General features: G+C 45.6%; 1 long non-coding RNA gene across 1 annotated transcript; it reads left to right on the top strand.

The window, feature by feature from the left end:
• Positions 1 to 1272: 1272 nt before the first annotated feature.
• On the top strand, positions 1273 to 17933 carry LOC125522430. The gene is made up of 2 exons (XR_007289761.1): positions 1273 to 1774; positions 17870 to 17933. It is a non-coding gene; the product is annotated as an uncharacterized LOC125522430 (long non-coding RNA).
• The last annotated feature ends 1367 nt before the right edge of the window (positions 17934 to 19300 follow it).

The raw sequence follows: 19300 nt of genomic DNA, 5'->3' as shown, positions 1-19300 counted from the left end.
CCCTCCCCCTCCTGGTGCTTTGCGTCGCTCACCTCAGACTGGGACTTGTCAGAGTCGTCAGACGCCTCTCCTGCCTAAAACGAAAACAGGGATAGGCACGAAAGAGCATGGATCAATACCACAATGTTGTGTTAATATCACATGGCTACGATTTTGATGAAGGTGTTTGACGTGAATGTTATACCAGTGGGTTGTTGTAGGTGTTGATCTTCTTGGTGTACTTGGCCTGGGCAATTAGGGAGCCTTCTCCTGCAATTCATTCAAACAAAGGAGATGTTAATGTGGTGCAAGGCGATAGATTCTAGGATAAGTATTAACAGAAGAAGAATAGTTGAACAAATCATGCGAAATGGCATGGCGGATTTGGAAACAAATTTGAGTAGCAGTTTGAATCGATGAGCACAGACTATACAGGTTCTAACAAGGCTACAAGGCAACAGATATTTGAACACAGCAAACCATAAATTTGAACAACCATTGAGAATAGGAAGTAGATCGACAATTACATAGCGACTAAATTCTAAATATCACTGACCAGCTGGGTCAAACAATACCCAAATGACACGGTGCAGCTACACCGAATAGAGCAGTAACACAGAGGGGATGGGGGAGCGGGTAACTTACAATATCACTCAAGATACTTCCACTTCTCACCACCGCCCTTGCCAACCAGCGATTTGAACACCAATCAGGACACAGGATTTGAAAGGAAAACTATCACAGCACCAATTTGAAGAAGAACAAGGAGACAGGAGTGGGAGAAAGAAGTCTCAGGTTTATCAAGCGCAGCAAAACAGTAGTGTGACTGAAAACAAAAGAGGTCTCAGGTTTAGACTGAAAAGGAAGAGCTAGATATGCATGATGTCCCAGGTTTAAACAAAAGATCAAGAGCACAATTTCAACAAGAGATATATAGTCAGTCCAATTGAACAAAGGCTGGACAGTAGCATTATGAGTATTTAAGTGGAGATGTAGCAGACAATCAAATGAATATATTGTGCAGACCAAGAATGAAATTAGGCAATCATCGATGGAGAGCGTCTAATGCTCCTAATTAAACAAACAGATATGTTTAGCCAACCAAGAAGGAAACACTAACCAAACAGTGGCAATTTGAGGTGGTGAGCTAGATGAGGTACAAACTGAGATGACATTCAATCATCCGGTAGCAAAACAAGCTTACTAGGTAGCTAGTACACTAGAATGTGACCATCCAACATGCACACACGCATCATGCAGGAACATATATGAACATTTTCTGTAAGCGGGACATCAAGACCTTGCTTTGGAAGGACTAAAGAGCACTTGAACGAGTTCTGGTCATCAGGTGCTTCTTCACCATCAGGTTCATTTGTTGCTGCTGCTCATCCTCCTACTCCATCTACATGGACAAGAGCAAGTTAGTTGTTTGCATGGCATTCACTTAATAAAACTGCATGTATATTCATCTACATTACTTCTTCAGTATAGTACAGTACAAAGGATGGATGGGTTTGAGTTCAAATGTTTGCTTGCACATGTACTACTCATATACTTAGATGTGTGAGAGAGAAAAAGGAGGAAGAAAGAGAGCACGGGAAGAAGGGAACATTAGTAAATAGGGATATCCCCTTCCTCTCCTTGATAAGCCTAAATCACAAGTGTTATGCTGCTAATCTTATGTAGCTTCGTTTCTGAATTTATATTGTTTGTGTGATTGTTTGAGACTGCAAAAAGCTTAAGCTTATATCTACTGGTGAGTTTGAAGATGTAACTAGTTTTCCATTTCATGCAGGTGTGTCTTACAATTTCGAAAAGACTGATAATGGTATTTTAAGCTTATATCTACTGGTGAGTTTGAAGATGTAACTAGTTTTCCATTTCATGCACGTGTGTCTTACAATTTTGAAAAGACTGATAATGGTATTTTCCGGTTAAAGCTCACTGCAAATGCGAAAAAAATAATAGCTGATTTGAGAAGGCCTCTTGAGATTTTGATGAAAGGCAACACTATAAACCACCCTGACCTGACAATAAGTGCAGTTCAGCTACTTTTGTCCCATGATGGTGTACTAATATAACTTGTCATTTTGAAAGAAAGACTGGAAAATCTATACTGCACTCGACGCACACCCGCGTCCCGGGCGGCAACTGCCGCGCGAGGCTAGCTACAGTGCGGTGCTCTATTTGCTCAATACAAACTAGCAGTGATTGCTACATGGGATGGACAGCACATGCTTTCGTAAATATCTCTAGAATAGTTTGTTGACAAAATAATAATCCAGTCTACATGCTACTAATTAAGTAGTAGTTATTTGACCAAAGACATGATTCGGAGCCGATGCATATAATGAAATATTCGGGACGCCAAAGTATACTATAATAGTGTTCGGACTAACTTTTTTTTGAAAAATATATGGTGGCCGAATAGAGCCCCTGGCAATGTAAATCACCCCGATGTGTATATGCCAACCTGACGTGACGAGGGAATACAGATTATGAAATAAGCTAATACCGAATAGGGTTGGACGAAACTGTTTCCATTATAGTCTGATTGATACGTCAAAACGTGCTCTCACAGGGGATGCCATAAGCATCAAGGCTATTTTACATGCCAAGAATTTGTGAATAAGGGAAAGCTGTATACAGGTCCTAAAAAAGAAGAGGTGGTCTTGAAGATCCTTTGGACACCCTGTCGCACGTCTGCGTCGCTTTTGCCCACGGTTGTCTTGTACGAAAACGGGCTCGGAAAGAGTCGTTGCACGACCGTGGAGTAGCTAGGTTTTAATGCCCCTGTGGTATTTGAAAAAAAAGGTCAAAGGTCAAGGTCACATAGGGTCGAGCCGTACTATAGACCTACCGTATTGTGCCTTCGTGGTTGCCCAGGGTATTTTGAGTGCGTAATTATGCACGCACGGTACATGTACCATGGATGTGCGTGGCGATCGATGGAGGCAAAACTGCTAGTCTAGCTCTGGAGTCACCGAGCTGTCATCATGCAGAGTAGACCGAACGCGTTTAACAGTGTCCGGGGGCTTGATGACCAATGAGGTGTTCGGCCTAAAGAGGCCGCTCTACACTTCGGCCGCAAGGGCCGCGGTATGCTCCTCAGTGCGGAGGGAACGCTCTGTGTTTCCGTTGACTGTGATAACGCCGCGGGGCCCGGGCATTTTAAGCTTTAACTAAGCATAATGCGGGTCCGCGTTGAAGGGAGCGAAGGCGGTTTGTTCGAGCAGTGCGTGATAACCACTGCGGAAAGGGACCATGTCGAAGATCAAGTCTTCACTTTGGAAGTTATCCGGCGAACCGAAGACTACTTCTAATGTTATTGAGCCCGTGTAGTGGGCTTCTACATCGGGTATCACTCCTTTAAAGGGGGTGTTAGTAGGCTTGATTCTTGATGGGTCAATACCCATTTTGCACACTGTGTCTTGATAGATCAGGTTAAGACTAATGCCGCCGTCCATGAGGACTCGGGTTAGATGGAATCCATTGATGATTGGATCAAGGACCAGGGCTACGGAACCTCCATGACGGATACTGGTCGGGTGGTCCTTATGATCGAAGGTGGTCGGGAAAGCCGACCAGGGGTTGAATTTTGGGGCGACCGGCTCTACGGCGTACACATCCCTTAGCGCACGCTTGCACTCCCTCTTGGGGATATGTGTGACATATATCATGTTCACTGTTTTCACCTCGGGGGCAAATTTCTTTTGCCTTCCTGTATTCGGTGGGCTAGGCTCATCCTCGTCTTCGCTTGGCGGCCCTTTCCCCTAGCTTACCGGCTGTTTAAAGGCCCCAACAATTTCTGTTGGAATGATTGGCAGGCTTGTCAGGGGTTTCGTGAATCTGGCAAGGCCGATCGAGTATTTTGTCCAAACTAGATGGACCATCTTTGTTTCCTTTGAATGGCTTCGTCCGCTGACCGGATTTAGAGCCACTGAATCCGGCGTTGACCGTCGTGACTTCAGTATCTTCATTCTTGCATGGATGCTTGTGTTTGTTGCGTCGTGTCTAGCTTTGCCTTCTCTGGCTTTGGAGGTTCCAGGGTCGCTGGTACTGTTGCTTCTACGAGCTAACCACCTGTCTTCCCCTGCGTAAAAGCGGGTCATGAGTGCGGTAAGGGCTGCCATGGACTTTGGCTTCTCTTGGCCGAGGTGTCGGGCAAGCCATTCGTCACAGACGCTATGTTTAAAGGCGGCGAGGGCTTCGGCGTCCGCACAATCGATGATTTGGTTCTTTTTAATTTAGATCCTAGTCCAGAATTTGTGAGCTGACTCTCCGGATTGCTGGACTATATGACTTAGGTCATCGGCGTTCGGAGCCGGACATAGGTACCTTGGAAGTTGTCTCAAAAGGTGTCCTCTAAATCTTCCCAGCTACCAATGGAGTTCTCAAGGAGGCTGTTTAGCCAGTGCCGTGCTGGTCCCTTTAGTTTTAGTGAGAGGTATTTGATGGCGTGAAGATCATCACCGTGAGCCATGTGGATATGGAGAAGAAAATCTTCAATCCATACTCCGGGATCTGGCGTTCCATCGTATAATTCAATGTTCACGGGTTTAAACCCTTCTGGGAACTGGTGCTCCATTACCTCATCGGTGAAGCATAAGGGGTGTGCGGCGCCTCTGTATCGGGCGACGTCACGACGGAGTTCGGACGACATCCGTGTTCATTTTATAGCCCGGGTGAGATTATGCTTATCGCGCCGGGCCTTATGGCCGTCCTCTCGCGTTGGAGCATGCCCCCTTGATCCATAGATTGATCTGGTCTGACCGGCTCTATTGTCCAGGTCCTTGCGTAGGTCGTAGGTGTAGCCCGGAGCCGCTACCTCCTTGCCTCTACGGCGGGGAGGTGCGGGCTGGTGTTCGGCATGAGTAGCCACTCTGTCTCGTCCACGTGGTGGTCAGTCAGGTTCGTCAGCAGGTTTATACTTTGGTGGTGTTGGCTCAAGGGCCCTGTCGTCAAATTGTCGTAGTATCTTGCGCTTCCGGTAGCTCTTTGTTGGGCATTCGAGGTCGTATTCTTCGGCTGCCAGGACTTTTGTCCATCTGGCATTGAGTGTATCCTGTTCGGCTTAAAGCTGCTGCTCCTTCTTTTTTATGCTTCTCGCTATTGTGATTAGTTGGCGCTTAAAGCGCTCTTGCTCGAGGGGTTCCTCTGGCACAATGAAGTCTTTGTCACCAAGGCTCACATCATCCTCGGAGGTTGGTAGATAGTTACTATCCTCCGAGTCCTCGTTCCCGACCAGATCGTCGGGGTTAACTTTCCCCTCCTCCCAATCATCCCGTTTGGATGTTGGCTCGACGGGAGCTTCGGTTCAACGTCGTTCTCCGGAGTATTATTGTCTCCGGTGCTGGTATTGCTGTCTGTTTCGCGACGCGATTTTGAGCGGCGCCGCTGACGTCGGTGCTTCGGTGGTGCCTCAGCAGGCTTGTCCTCAACCGTATCCTTCCTGCCTTCGCCGTCATCCTCTTTGGGTGTATCCACCATATACATGTCGTATCTGGTAAACGGCGGGTCTTGGCCTTGTTTGTCTCCGGCATCGTCGTCCATGTCATCGATGTCTTCGGAGGAGTAATCTAGCATGTCGGTTAAGTCTTCGACAGTGGCTATGAAGTGGGTGGTGGGTGGGACGTAAAATTCCCCGCTTTCAGCCCCTAATCCGGGCTGGGCATAATTCGGAGGTGATTTATCTGTAATGGCGAGGGATCGCATTAAGTCTAGCGCCTCGTTTGAGCGCGAGGTTTGGACGGGGAAGCGAAAGTCGAAGCCTCCTGGCCATGCTCACTTGGCGTGGACCTCGAGAGTTCAGAGCTAGTGTTTGGGGGCGAGTCCGGCTTTCCAATGATAGGGGCAACCCAGTTTGACTCCGGGCTTACCGATGACACAGTCCCCTCCGGATCTCCGGTAGTGTGCTTCATAATTGCAGGGAGTCCGGTGGGTTCCAAACTCCCATATTCGGACCCGGTAGTTTGCTCCGGTTCTAAGGCCAGAGCAGTGGTCTAGGCCGCGAATCCTTTGAAGATCAAGTCTCCTGGGATATCAGCGACATAATTCAGATTCCCAAAACTGATCTGATGACTAGGGGCGCAGCTGTCAATCTGTTCAAGGTGGCCAATCGAGTTGGCACAAAGCGCGAAGCCGCCGAACACAAAAATTTGTCCGGGAAGAAAAGTCTCCCCCAAAACAGCATCGTTGTAGATGATCGAACGAGCCATCGAACCTTCTGTCGACGGCACATCGGAACTCTCAATGAAAGCACCAATGTCGGTGTCAAAACCGGCCGATCTCGGGTAGGGGGTCCCGAACCGTGCGTCTGAGGATCAAAGGTAACAGGAGACAAAGGGGACACGATGTTTACCCAGGTTCGGGCCCTTTTGATGGAGGTAATACCCTAATTCCTGCTTGATTGACTTTGATGAGTATATGGGTTACAAGAGTTGATCTACCTCGAGATCGTAATGGTTCAACCCTAGATGTCTAGCCTATATGATTTGTGATAGCCTCTACGGATTAAACCCTCCGGTTTATATAGGCACCGGAGGGGCCTAGGGTTGTACAGAGTCAGTTTATAGAGAAAGGAAACTACACATCCAGACGTCAAACTTGCCATCCATGCAAAGGAGTGTCCCATCCAGACACGGGGGAAGGCCTTCTACCTTGTATCTTCTCGGCCCATCAGTCTGGCTCATGTCGCATAGCCTGGACGCCCGAGGACCTCATAATCCAGGAATCCCACAGTAGGGCCATGCAGTATTTATTTCTCCTGTTGCAACGCATGGGCTCTCTTGCGAGGATTATATTATATAACCAAACACAAAAAATTAACACCCTAGCGATTAAAGATTGCAGGGACTGCACTGTACACAAGAACTGCTTGTCCAACATCACTGTGTTAAATAGGCGTAGGTCATCGAATCAAGCCTACCCTCCTTCTTAGGTTTCATAAAACTCGTTGCTCGTTTCGTGGTGATCCCGCAGGGGAGCAGTCCATTCCATTCCTAACTCAGTGTCTATGCCGTTCGGCAGAGGGTCTCCATCACCAAATAGGTTTAACTCACCAAGGTCATCACAGGCCACTACGATGACCTCACACTTCTCACGCTTGCGCCTTCATCAAAACGATGAGTGGGGGAAGAGCCTTTATCCTTGTTTTAATTGGTCTTTTGCAACATTGTGATGTGCTCTTCGACCGTTCGGCAAATCTTAGTTGAAACAGATGTTGCAGGTTGACTCTATTCAAAAAACAAATGTGTTTGTTGCCGGCTGATTGTGCAAACGCATAATATTGAATATCTAGCCACACAAAAACTAATAACATGAAATACCAACTGGTCCCTCCATTCCTTGATATAAGGTGTATAGATTTTTGAGAAAAAAATCCAAAATATAAGGTGTATTGCGGTGCACCACTCGTTTGGGTATTTTTTTTAGGGATTTGATTACATTTCCTTATATCATGCAAGCTCCACTATTTTCTCATGTCAATTAGTCAGGTGCAATCTTGCCCAAAACTTGTAAAATTTTGCCTCCACGTGCGTTCTTTAATTTTCGTGCCAAAAACTATACACCCTATATTTAGGAACGGAGGGAGTATTCAATATTAGAACAATCAAGGATATTTCATCTACAATACAATCTTCCGTCTAGTAGATTGATAAATATTGTTTCAATCGATTTTAGAGCTCTAGAAACATCCTTTAACTTTATAGCTCCATTTCATGATGTTTAAAGACAACAAAATGGACCTACATAATATCTACACTTGTGGTTCAACTGGTCGGAAACCAATACAAAATTACATGCAATTAATTTTTAGTGATCTAGAAGATTTGGGTCAATATTATTTAGGAAACAATGCCAGAAAAGGGGGAAATAACGTTCACCTTTATTACAACATATGATTCTAAATTTGTTATAAGTGATTTTACTAAGATGAAACTAAATTATATATTAACTATATTGTGTCGTAATGCTTGTTGTATATTTTTTACAAAAATATATTTGTTGTATTCTTATGTGCTTCACTTATATAATATCATAGAATGGTGTAATTGTGAAGATCGGATGTCAAACATAAGAAAGTAGAAAAAATTAGTATAAGTGATTCAATATTTTAAAAAAATTGACAAAGTTTGAGGATACCAAGGTTGAACCATCCACTAAATAAAGAAATGGAATGCTTGATGATATGAGTTGTCCGGCTCAACCATGAAAGATTTGAGGAACCATAGTGTTGGTTCAGATCAATGCCGCTTGATAAGCTTATTCCTGAACAGAAAATAAAATACATGCACGTTCAGATCTGAACAACGAAAACTGGAGGGAAAAAATACTGACAACTTGAGTGAGCGAACCTAATTAATGAAAATCGTAAATCAACTTGATTCAACAAATAAACAAACATGACAATTACAACAACTCAGGTTCCTCAATGGACCGGATAAGGTTTTTACTTTGACACTTGCTTTCTCTATCTCTATGAAAAAATCTGGAGTAAATTAATGTTAGGCGACAGAGAGTTGGGGCCTATATATACTAGCAGGATGGTTTTGTAGTTCTTTGACTATTTCGGGTCATTTGGTGGACCAAATCTTTGTGGCCGAACCAATGAGGCCAAACCCATTTACCACTTATGTTTGGAGCATGTGTGAAAAATGTGCCATCGGCCGTTTACTAGATATGTGTCTCCGTTATTATGTTAGAAAGGCTGATTAGTGAAAACAAGTTAGTTTGTTGATGAATTTAATGGGCTAGAGCAGCGAACTGGTTTTGTCAAACGGAAATTTGTTGTAAAAGAGAGCGATCAGAGGGGGAGAGAACTCTAAAAACATCATGAGCAGAGAGATAGTGATGATGTTCAATCAGTCCAAGAGTTTGTGATGGAAAATTTGACTTTTGCAGAAACATACATTAGTAGAATGTGTACTGTACCCGGCTCCGCCCACTTAAGCATTTTACCCATGAATAGATGATACGATAGTTCATCTATGTGGTAGTGATTCCAGAACCCTCAAGAACGCTTATTTAATTACTCACGCACCGTCCTTGCTAACTTTGCATATTTTAATTCCCGTTTTTTCGTTCTTGTAGTAGTTTAGTTGATTACCCTTTTATTCTTGCTTTCCGAGCAACGATAGAGTAGACTATTTTCAAACTTCGGTTTGGGTGCGTACATGGCTGCATGAAAGTTTCAACATAGTTGTGGGGTTTGTCGTGCCTTCCTATAAGCTCCCTATGGGTTTGACACTCTACTTATCACAACGAACGAGCTACAACAGCCTTGTGCACTTCCAGGACATTAGTGTGGCGCAGGGCGGGGCAGGAAGGAGGTGGTGCAGTAGACTTGAGGCGACGGGTCGGGGCTGGGTGGCAGGAGGCGGGCGCAGACAACCGCCCTGGTAGGGAGGTGACGGTGGGAGGCCGTGACGAGTGGCGGGATGCTGGGGCCGGAGGGCAGCCGACGCAGACGGCAACTGCGGTGAGTGGTGGCGTGAGTTGCGGGCGCGGACGGCCACTGCGGTGGGGGGGGGGGGGGGGGGGGGGGGGGGGGGGGGGGGGGGGGGGGGGGGGGGGGGGGGGGGGGGGGGGGGGGGGTTGGCACGAGCAAAGAGAGAGAGAGACCAATGAAGATCTTTATACAGGAGCTCTTTTCTATTATTTCTTTCTACGCTGTCCTTAATAGCGGGTTGGTTACATCTACAACCCAAAGTTGAGAGAGAGAGAGAGAGAGACCGCCACCGAGTTAAGCCCAATCATCGAAACTTTCGTGAAGATTTTGAAACTAACATTAAGGAGGCATATAGGTCTATACTATTGAATCCTTACAGCCTCATTAACCTTAGGTAGCAAAATTATCTTGAGAAAATATGAACCAACGGCCGTGATGGATCCATCAGTAGGTTGCATGAAAGCCAGCCAGGGAGCCTATCAAAGGGCATCTCCAACACAGTTCACCAAATTACCATTATATGTTTGGATCGGATGGTTCAAACAAAATTTTGGCCTCCAACACTATCCCTCAGGTGTCGGCGGACTTGGGCGGATATCTCAAATCCGTATGACGGAAACAAATCTGGGGAGGCCAAGAGTCTTGACGGTCCGCCCAGCCCACCGTCAGTTCCACCATGTCTTCCCACAGCCCATGTAGCTCTATCATCTCTATCTCCTCTCATTTTGCTTATCGCAATATCCGTCACAGCCCGAAGTGTGGAAATTTGAGGATGTTTGTTGGGTGACTGCCGTTGGGTACGCCCTAATCCCCTCTCCTCACTGTGTGTTTGGACGGGTGGTCACCACCACATCGCGATGGCTCCGACAGTCTGACTGCCGTCCTCCATCCAACACCTCATCCCCCCCTCCCCTCGTTTCTTAATTTGACTCCTCTCTACCTGTGTCAATTCTTCACTGTAGCCTAGCTACTGGAGTGCTTCTACTATTTGGGATTATTTGTTACAACCGAAGCAGTGCACACACGTACGTAGTTGTCCATCGCTTACAAGTGTGCTTCAGCACACAAGTCTGATGTGATAAGTAATTGTCTTCCTAGTGATGTTTTTGTTTTGCGTGAATGTTGCTGATATAGTCATCTTCAATCATGGTTGTACAATGAACACTAGAAATAATTAAAATTACATACAGATCCGTAGACCACCTAGCGACGACTACAAACACTGAAGCGACCTGAGTGTGCGCCACCATCATCTGTGTCGGAGCGTGAACCAAATGTTAGGAGGGGCCAAAACGAGTGTATGACATAGAAAAGGCTAGGGTGATCAGACATGCCGGAGGATTAGTAGAGCAATTAGTAGAAATATAAGCATATTATGTAAATTTTTCTCTAGCAAGGGGGGCCAAGGCCAGGTATTGTCCCCACTACGCTCCGTCACTGGCCGTCATCGCCCCATGATCGCCGGAGTCGGGCACAATTTATTGTAGAAGACAGTCGGTAAGTCGTCGTGTTAAGGCCCCACGGGAGCAACGCACCAAAACAACAACCACCACCGATAAAGAATAATGTAGATTGGAGGAATCCAAACCGAAAATACATGAACATAGACGAACAACAACAAGATCCGAGCAAATCCGTCAAAGATATATCCCCCGGAGACACAGCTCCACACACCCACCAACGATGCTAGACGGACCATCAGAATGGTGGCTACGTGGGGGGACCTTTGTTCCATCTTTAAAGAGCAGCCGTCGTCTCGCTTTCTTGAGCAGGATACAAACCGTAAAAATACATTGGCGGCGGCCCCGGCGAGAGGCAGGAATCCTAGCTTCTGTTTTGGAGGAGGTGGCGACGGCGGCTGTAATTTGCTCCGCAATATAAGGATGCCCCAGTGAAGTTGACCGACTGGTAGTGTGGAGATGATGAGTGCTCCTAGGACTGGCGGTCGGCGGCGTCGTCGTCGGCTTCCGTGATGAGCAGGTCCAGGTGGTGGTCTTGGTCACGCACTCTACGTCCAGCTCTTCACAAAGCTTCATGTTGTCTTGGTCATCATCGGTGGTGTTGGGCAGGCCGCATGCGCTACTTCTCCATGACGATGAAGCCGACTGACAAGTCGTCGTCTTCCCTGGAGTAGCTCATATGGTGGTAGTAGTCGTCCAAGGAGAGTAGACCAATCTTGAGGCAATCTTGTACGTTATCTACTCAGACTTGGAAAGAGTATGGAATCCCAATAAATCCTGGGTCTGGGAGTCCGACAATAATACATGGGAACCCACTGAGTATCCCGTACAGACTCGGATACGTCATTGGTTCGTCTTTAACCCTTTATATATGTGTCCCCTTATCCAACTCAGTCCACAACAAAGCATCAACCGTTTGTTCGGTTCTCGCCTGCTGTTTTTTCTTCTTCCAGCCGCCGCTCCAGAACGGCAATCTCTTAACCCTCTCATGGCGATGGCGACCATGTCGCAGACCGACCAGGACCGGCCGATAGCGACGGCTGATCTGGAGGCCGCCATAGCGGCGCTCCCCGTCAAGATGCAGCGCCTGCGGGAGTCCTTCCACCGCCTACTCGCATGCGCGCCGCCCCACGTCCAGTTCCCCTTCACCTGGGACGACATCAATGCCCGCCTCTCCTCCCTTCACTCGTCCCTCTCCCTCCGGTTCCGCCAGATGCACCAGCGGCGCCACACCGGCGCCCCTGTCTCAACCCCCCACGACCACGGCGAGTCCATCCAGGAGGACCAGGAGATGGTTAGGGATGATGAAGATGCGTCCCCGGTTGAAGATATGAAGGACGATAACATCGAGAAAGATGCAGAGGGCAAGAAGAAGAAGGTGAGCCTCCCACGTCTAGACACAGGCATTGGCTTTGTGGCAGCGCCATGCCACAGGGCGGGAGGAACTCTTGATCAAGAGTTTCGGATTCCGACGCGGGTTCACGCCCCGTGCGCCGGCAACCGTATGCTTCAGCAGCCATACATGGGGGCACTCCCGCCTGATGTGATGATTCCTGCGCTCGGGCGACAACAACCATACATGGCGTACCAACACGAGTTTCCTGCCATGCCGATGAGCAACAATGTTCCTATGATGGTCCAGCAGCCATACACGCCCTACTTCGGCCAAGAGTTCTTTCCTGGTGTTTTGAGGCAACACACGATGGGCATTGACCATGTACTTCAGAACCAGCATTACATGTCGCACCATCAACCCTACTTCCCACAACACTCCATGTCGCACCATGGGTACACACAAAGGATGCATGCACTAGGTTTTTCAATCCCCCATGAGTTGTGGACTGATGCTTTAAGAAAAAATACATCTGGTAAATTTTTGACTACGCTTAAGACCCTCGAGAATGGAATCCAGAAGGATGTCAATCAAGCAACTATGGTGAATAAAACAACCAACTTTAAGAAGAAGGACAAGTCGAAGAATAAAGGCAAGTCCAAGGGTCCCAATAAGGCTTGTACACCTGGAAAGTCTAAGAAGATTGGCGCCACCGCTGATGCCGAGTGCTTCTTCTGTAAGGAGAAAGGTCACTGGAAGAGGAACTGCAAGAAGTATTTGGCAGAAAAGAAGAAGTCTGCAAATTCCAGCCCCAGTATGAGTGTCATACATGGGCTTGATGTATTCCTTGCTAATTCATAGTGTAATTCTTGGGAACTGAATATCAGGTGCTCATATTTGCAACTCGATACACGGAATATAGAGGTCTAAGCGATTGGCAAAGGATGTGGTGATGATGCGCGTCAAAAATGGAGTAAAAGTTGACGTGCTTGTCGTCGACATCCTACCTCTATATTTTTATTTAGGATTTATTTTAGAGATTAATATTTGTTATTTATGTTCTAGCCTCAAGCAAAAGCATTATTTTTGGATCATATTTGTTGCAAGGTGGTTAATCGTTTAACCCTAAGAACAATGATTCTCCAATTTATCAATGCACATCAACTTACTGTTACTGTAATAATTGTGATCAACTTATTGTTACTGTAATAATTGTAATCAACTTACTGTAATAATCGTTAGGGTAACAAATGTTTAATGTAACAAGAATGCCGACAATAATGACTGCAAATTATAATGGTAATAATGCTGTTGAATAGACCCACTTATTAGAAACTAGGAGATCATGTCTTCATATGTTGTTGGTATCTTCTCATAGTATGTTAACATTTACTTGTGTCTTTAGATCATGGGAATATCATAGACCTGGATAATGTATGGTTGATTTGAGATCCCGAAAAGTTGCTCCATAATTGGGCAATTATAAAGGTGACTTTTGGGTACACCGAAAAGTATACCGTGGTGCTAGTTATGTAAGACTGGGATTTGCCCCTCGAAAAATATTACTGTGTTCAGCATTGCCTGGCCAGGTATTGTGATTAAGGAGTTGGTCACAGGGATATTGGAATATGGAAACAAGAAAAGAGTACAATCTGATACGAGGATGATCTAGAAAATGATGGATATCACCGAGATTAATGAATGAATGAGCTAATTAGTTTGTATGTATGTGACCTCATAGAAATCGCGTCTATATGAATGCACACTCGCACTAGTAGATAAGGGGGCTTTGGTTCAGGCCGGGTCAGCCCATTAGTCCCGGTTCAGTCCAGAACCAGGACCCATGGGGGCTTGGTCCTGGTTCGTCAGTCCAGGGGGGCGGCCGGGCCACGTGGGCCATTGGTCCCGGTTCGTCTGGACCTATTGGTCCCGGTTGGTGGGAAGAACCGACACCAATGGGCCTGGCTCCTGGCCCACCACCATTTGTCCCGGTTGGTGGCTTGAACCGGAACCACAGGCTGCCCTTTAGTCCCGGTTCATGCCACGAACCAGGACCAATGAAGTGCCTATATATACCCCTCGCCCGCAAGCAAAGCACTCCAGTGCTCTGTTTTTCTTTGGCCGGCAAGGGGGGGCTTTGTAGCTCACCTCCTATGCACATGAGGTGTTCGATGAAATGCCCGAGCCACACTAGTTAAGCTTTCTCCTCTCGAAGCTCGACCTCAAAGCTCCATTTTCCTCGAGATTTGTCTAGTTAGCGGCCCGTCACGTCCCCATTTCCGTCTTTCACGTCGTCGATCACCCGCGCCGATCTGTCGCCGGCACCACCCGTGGTGAGGCTCTTGTTCTATCTTCCTTTCTGAATGAAAAAAATGTAACAACATACATAGTTCATGAAAGATAATTAAGTGTCCAAATTAATAGAAGTTCATCATCACATTAAAACCAAAATGCATACATAGTTCTCATCTAACAACATAGACTCTCCCAGAGCATCTAATTAATTAACCATACATTGACTATGTTAAACACTTTCAATGCGAAAACAAATGCGATCTAATCGTAACAAGGTAACAATTGATTCAACGGCATAATGATACCAAGCCTCGGTATGAATGGCATATTTTCTAATATTTCTAATCTTCAAGCGCATTGCATTCATCTTGATCTTGTGATCATAGACGACATCCGCAACATGCAACTCCAATATCATCTTCTCCTCCCAATTTTTTTTTCCTTCAACAAATTGTTTTCTTCTTCAACTAAATTTAACCTCTTGACAATAGGGTCGGTTGGCATTTCCGATTCACATATATCCTACATAAATAAATCTATGGCACGTGGTCGCATAATTTCATAAACAATAAATGAACCAATAGTATAAAGATAATATATATACCACATCCGAATTATAGACAGGACGAGGGCCGACGGGGGCGGATACCAAAACCATCGCACTATATAAGATGCAATAATAAAAGTAAGAAAATAATACAAGTATCTATGTAAACATACAAGTAAGAATATTTTTCCTTTTAGAAAGAAGATAAGAACAAGAGGCTCACCACGGTGGTGCCGGCGATGAGCTCGGCGCGGGTGATCGACGACTACAAGAAATATGTCAACTTATGACCACCACTATTGGTCACTGAAAGGTCACAAATTTCCATTTACGACCTTTTTGTGACCAAAAACAGAAGGTCAAAAGCTGGCGGTCGTAAACTGACTATAGCGACCTTTAACAAAAGGTCGTTGATCCTATGACCTTCTGTTTTGGTCGCTAGCTCTCTCCCCAGGCCATGTCGGATCCGACGTGGCAATCTGACGTGGCAATCTGACGTGGCAGAATTACGACCAATTGGAAAGGTCACTAACAAGATTTAGCCCGGTCCAGTTCAGCCGTCTTTGAGGGCCCGAGCCCATTTATTATATATATTTTCAAGCAATTTGTGTCAACTACATGGGCCAAGCCCAAGAATTCAGCCTTTTTATTTTATAGGACGCGGCCTTATACGATTCATTTATTTTTTTGGGCCTCAAACTTTTTGTAGTCCATTTCAATTTTGGGCCTCCATAGCAAACATTCACAAACTTGACGAGCGTTGTTCCAGCGACAGTGGGATACAAGGATTTCAAACAAGCATGTATCAAGACCATTTTGTTTCTTTCAACACAAAAGTATTCCTTAAACAGCCACGGGTACAACAGTAAGTACATTCAACAATCCATCATCAATCGGTGAACAGACTATAGCTACCAGCAGCAGCCGCCTGACAGACTAGGAGATACTACTAAGGAGCTAAACTAACGGCAACTATCCATCATCAATCGGTGACACTAGCAATGAGCGAAAGCGGTGACATTTCAGAGACCCCCTCCCCCTCCTGCTGCTTTGCGTCGCTCACCTCAGACTGGGACTTGTCAGAGTCGTCAGACGCCTCTCCTGCCTGAAACGAAAACAGGGATAGGCACGAAAGAGCATGGATCAATACCACAATGTTGTGTTAATATCACATGGCTACGATTTTGATGAAGGTGTTTGACGTGAATGTTATACCAGTGGGTTGTTGTAGGTGTTGATCTTCTTGGTGTACTTGGCCTTGGCAATTAGGGAGCCTTCTCCTGCAATTCATTCAAACAAAGGAGATGTTAATGTGGTGCAAGGCGATAGATTCTAGGATAAGTATTAACAGAAGAAGAATAGTTGAACAAATCATGCGAAATGGCATGGCGGATTTGGAAACAAATTTGAGTAGCAGTTTGAATCGATGAGCACAGACTATACAGGTTCTAACAAGGCTACAAGGCAACAGATATTTGAACACAGCAAACCATAAATTTGAACAACCATTGAGAATAGGAAGTAGATCGACAATTACATAGCGACTAAATTCTAAATATCACTGACCAGCTGGGTCAAACAATACCCAAATGACACGGTGCAGCTACACCGAATAGAGCAGTAACACAGAGGGGATGGGGGAGCGGGTAACTTACAATATCACTCAAGATACTTCCACTTCTCACCACCGCCCTTGCCAACCAGCGATTTGAACACCAATCAGGACACAGGATTTGAAAGGAAAACTATCACAGCACCAATTTGAAGAAGAACAAGGAGACAGGAGTGGGAGAAAGAAGTCTCAGGTTTATCAAGCGCAGCAAAACAGTAGTGTGACTGAAAACAAAAGAGGTCTCAGGTTTAGACTGAAAAGGAAGAGCTAGATATGCATGATGTCCCAGGTTTAAACAAAAGATCAAGAGCACAATTTCAACAAGAGATATATAGTCAGTCCAATTGAACAAAGGCTGGACAGTAGCATTATGAGTATTTAAGTGGAGATGTAGCAGACAATCAAATGAATATATTGTGCAGACCAAGAATGAAATTAGGCAATCATCGATGGAGAGCGTCTAATGCTCCTAATTAAACAAACAGATATGTTTAGCCAACCAAGAAGGAAACACTAACCAAACAGTGGCAATTTGAGGTGGTGAGCTAGATGAGGTACAAACTGAGATGACATTCAATCATCCGGTAGCAAAACAAGCTTACTAGCTAGCTAGTACACTAGAATGTGACCATCCAACATGCACACACGCATCATGCAGGAACATATATGAACATTTTCTGTAAGCGGGACATCAAGACCTTGCTTTGGAAGGACTAAAGAGCACTTGAACGAGTTCTGGTCATCAGGTGCTTCTTCACCATCAGGTTCATTTGTTGCTGCTGCTCATCCTCCTACTCCATCTACATGGACAAGAGCAAGTTAGTTGTTTGCATGGCATTCACTTAATAAAACTGCATGTATATTCATCTACATTACTTCTTCAGTATAGTACAGTACAAAGGATGGATGGGTTTGAGTTCAAATGTTTGCTTGCACATGTACTACTCATATACTTAGATGTGTGAGAGAGAAAAAGGAGGAAGAAAGAGAGCACGGGAAGAAGGGAACATTAGTAAATAGGGATATCCCCTTCCTCTCCTTGATAAGCCTAAATCACAAGTGTTATGCTGCTAATCTTATGTAGCTTCGTTTCTGAATTTATATTGTTTGTGTGATTGTTTGAGACTGCAAAAAGCTTAACTTATATCTACTGGTGAGTTTGAAGATGTAACTAGTTTTCCATTTCATGCAGGTGTGTCTTACAATTTCGAAAAGACTGATAATGGTATTTTCCGGTTAAAGCTCACTGCAAATGCGAAAAAAATAATAGCTGATTTGAGAAGGCCTCTTGAGATTTTGATGAAAGGCAACACTATAAACCACCCTGACCTGACAATAAGTGCAGTTCAGCTACTTTTGTCCCATGATGGTGTACTAATACAACTTGTCATTTTGAAAGCCAGACTGGAAAATCTATACTGCACTCGACGCACACCCGCGTCCCGGGCGGCAACTGCCGCGCGAGGCTAGCTACAGTGTGGTGCTCTATTTGCTCAATACAAACTAGCAGTGATTGCTACATGGGATGGACAGCACATGCTTTTGTAAATATCTCTAGAATAGTTTGTTGACAAAATAATAATCCAGTCTACATGCTACTAATTAAGTAGTAGTTATTTGAATAGTTTGTAGCAGGCAAGTAGAACAAATCAAGCTTGGCAATTACTAATTTTTTTGCAGGTTACTATTAGCTATATGAAATAAGCATGGCATCAAGTTCACTAAACAAGTAAGCATGCAAAACACAACCAAGTTTGCACATCCAAAGTGTGTCACGTACTAGAGATGCCTCTGACCGAGAAGTGCAAATCAGAATCACGTATGAAAGGACACTTCCATCAGCACGTTTGTTATTCAAAAAAAACATCACGTTTGTTGTACTGACACACAATCAGTTTCCAATTATATCTCAAAACCAATCAACACAAGCTAGCCACGCTACACATCCCAGCTAATTGCAACTTGGCGTTGTAAGCAATAATCGGCAAGCCTTTGCTCTGCCTCAGGCCTCGCTCGACAGAAGAGTAAACGTTTTAGTAGCTTTTGACCAACCAAGACGTACTACACAGAACAAAACAAGGAAGGAGATACTGTAGAAACAAAAGCTGCCTTGCGGTTTTAAACAAATTGCCATCGCCTCAAGACAAGAACGCGTGGACATGACTACTACTGCATACACGATAAACCCAGTCAAAAGGAAGCAGGCAAATATACTCGAACGACAGTAGATAACTCGAGCAACAGAGACCGCAAGACCTCTGCATCTGCGTACGGCGCTAGATCCATCTTAACTCGCGGGAACAAGCACATATCTAAAATCGATGAAGCCGGGATATACCTCGGGTGCCGAGCGGAGCGTCACCGTGGGGGTGCTGCTGGAGTCGATCGAGCCCAACAGCGAACAGAGACGGCGGGAGGACACATTGACGGAGACGGAGCTCTGTCCACGAAGCAGACGATGCAGGGGAGGCCATGGCGAGGAGGCAAACGGCGGTGGTGCTTGGACTTGGGCGAGGCTTCGGCTTGGCGGCGCAGGAACGGCGAGGAGGGACTTGGCATTAGGGCGGCGCGCTGCAAGGTCCATGGCGGCGGAGTGCACTGTTTGAGACACAGAGAGAAATCG

Source organism: Triticum urartu, chromosome 7 (assembly GCF_003073215.2).
Source record: "Triticum urartu cultivar G1812 chromosome 7, Tu2.1, whole genome shotgun sequence".
Taxonomy (NCBI): domain Eukaryota; kingdom Viridiplantae; phylum Streptophyta; class Magnoliopsida; order Poales; family Poaceae; genus Triticum; species Triticum urartu.
Note: the sequence above shows the minus strand (reverse complement) of the source record. Positions and strands in the feature narration are given on the sequence as shown.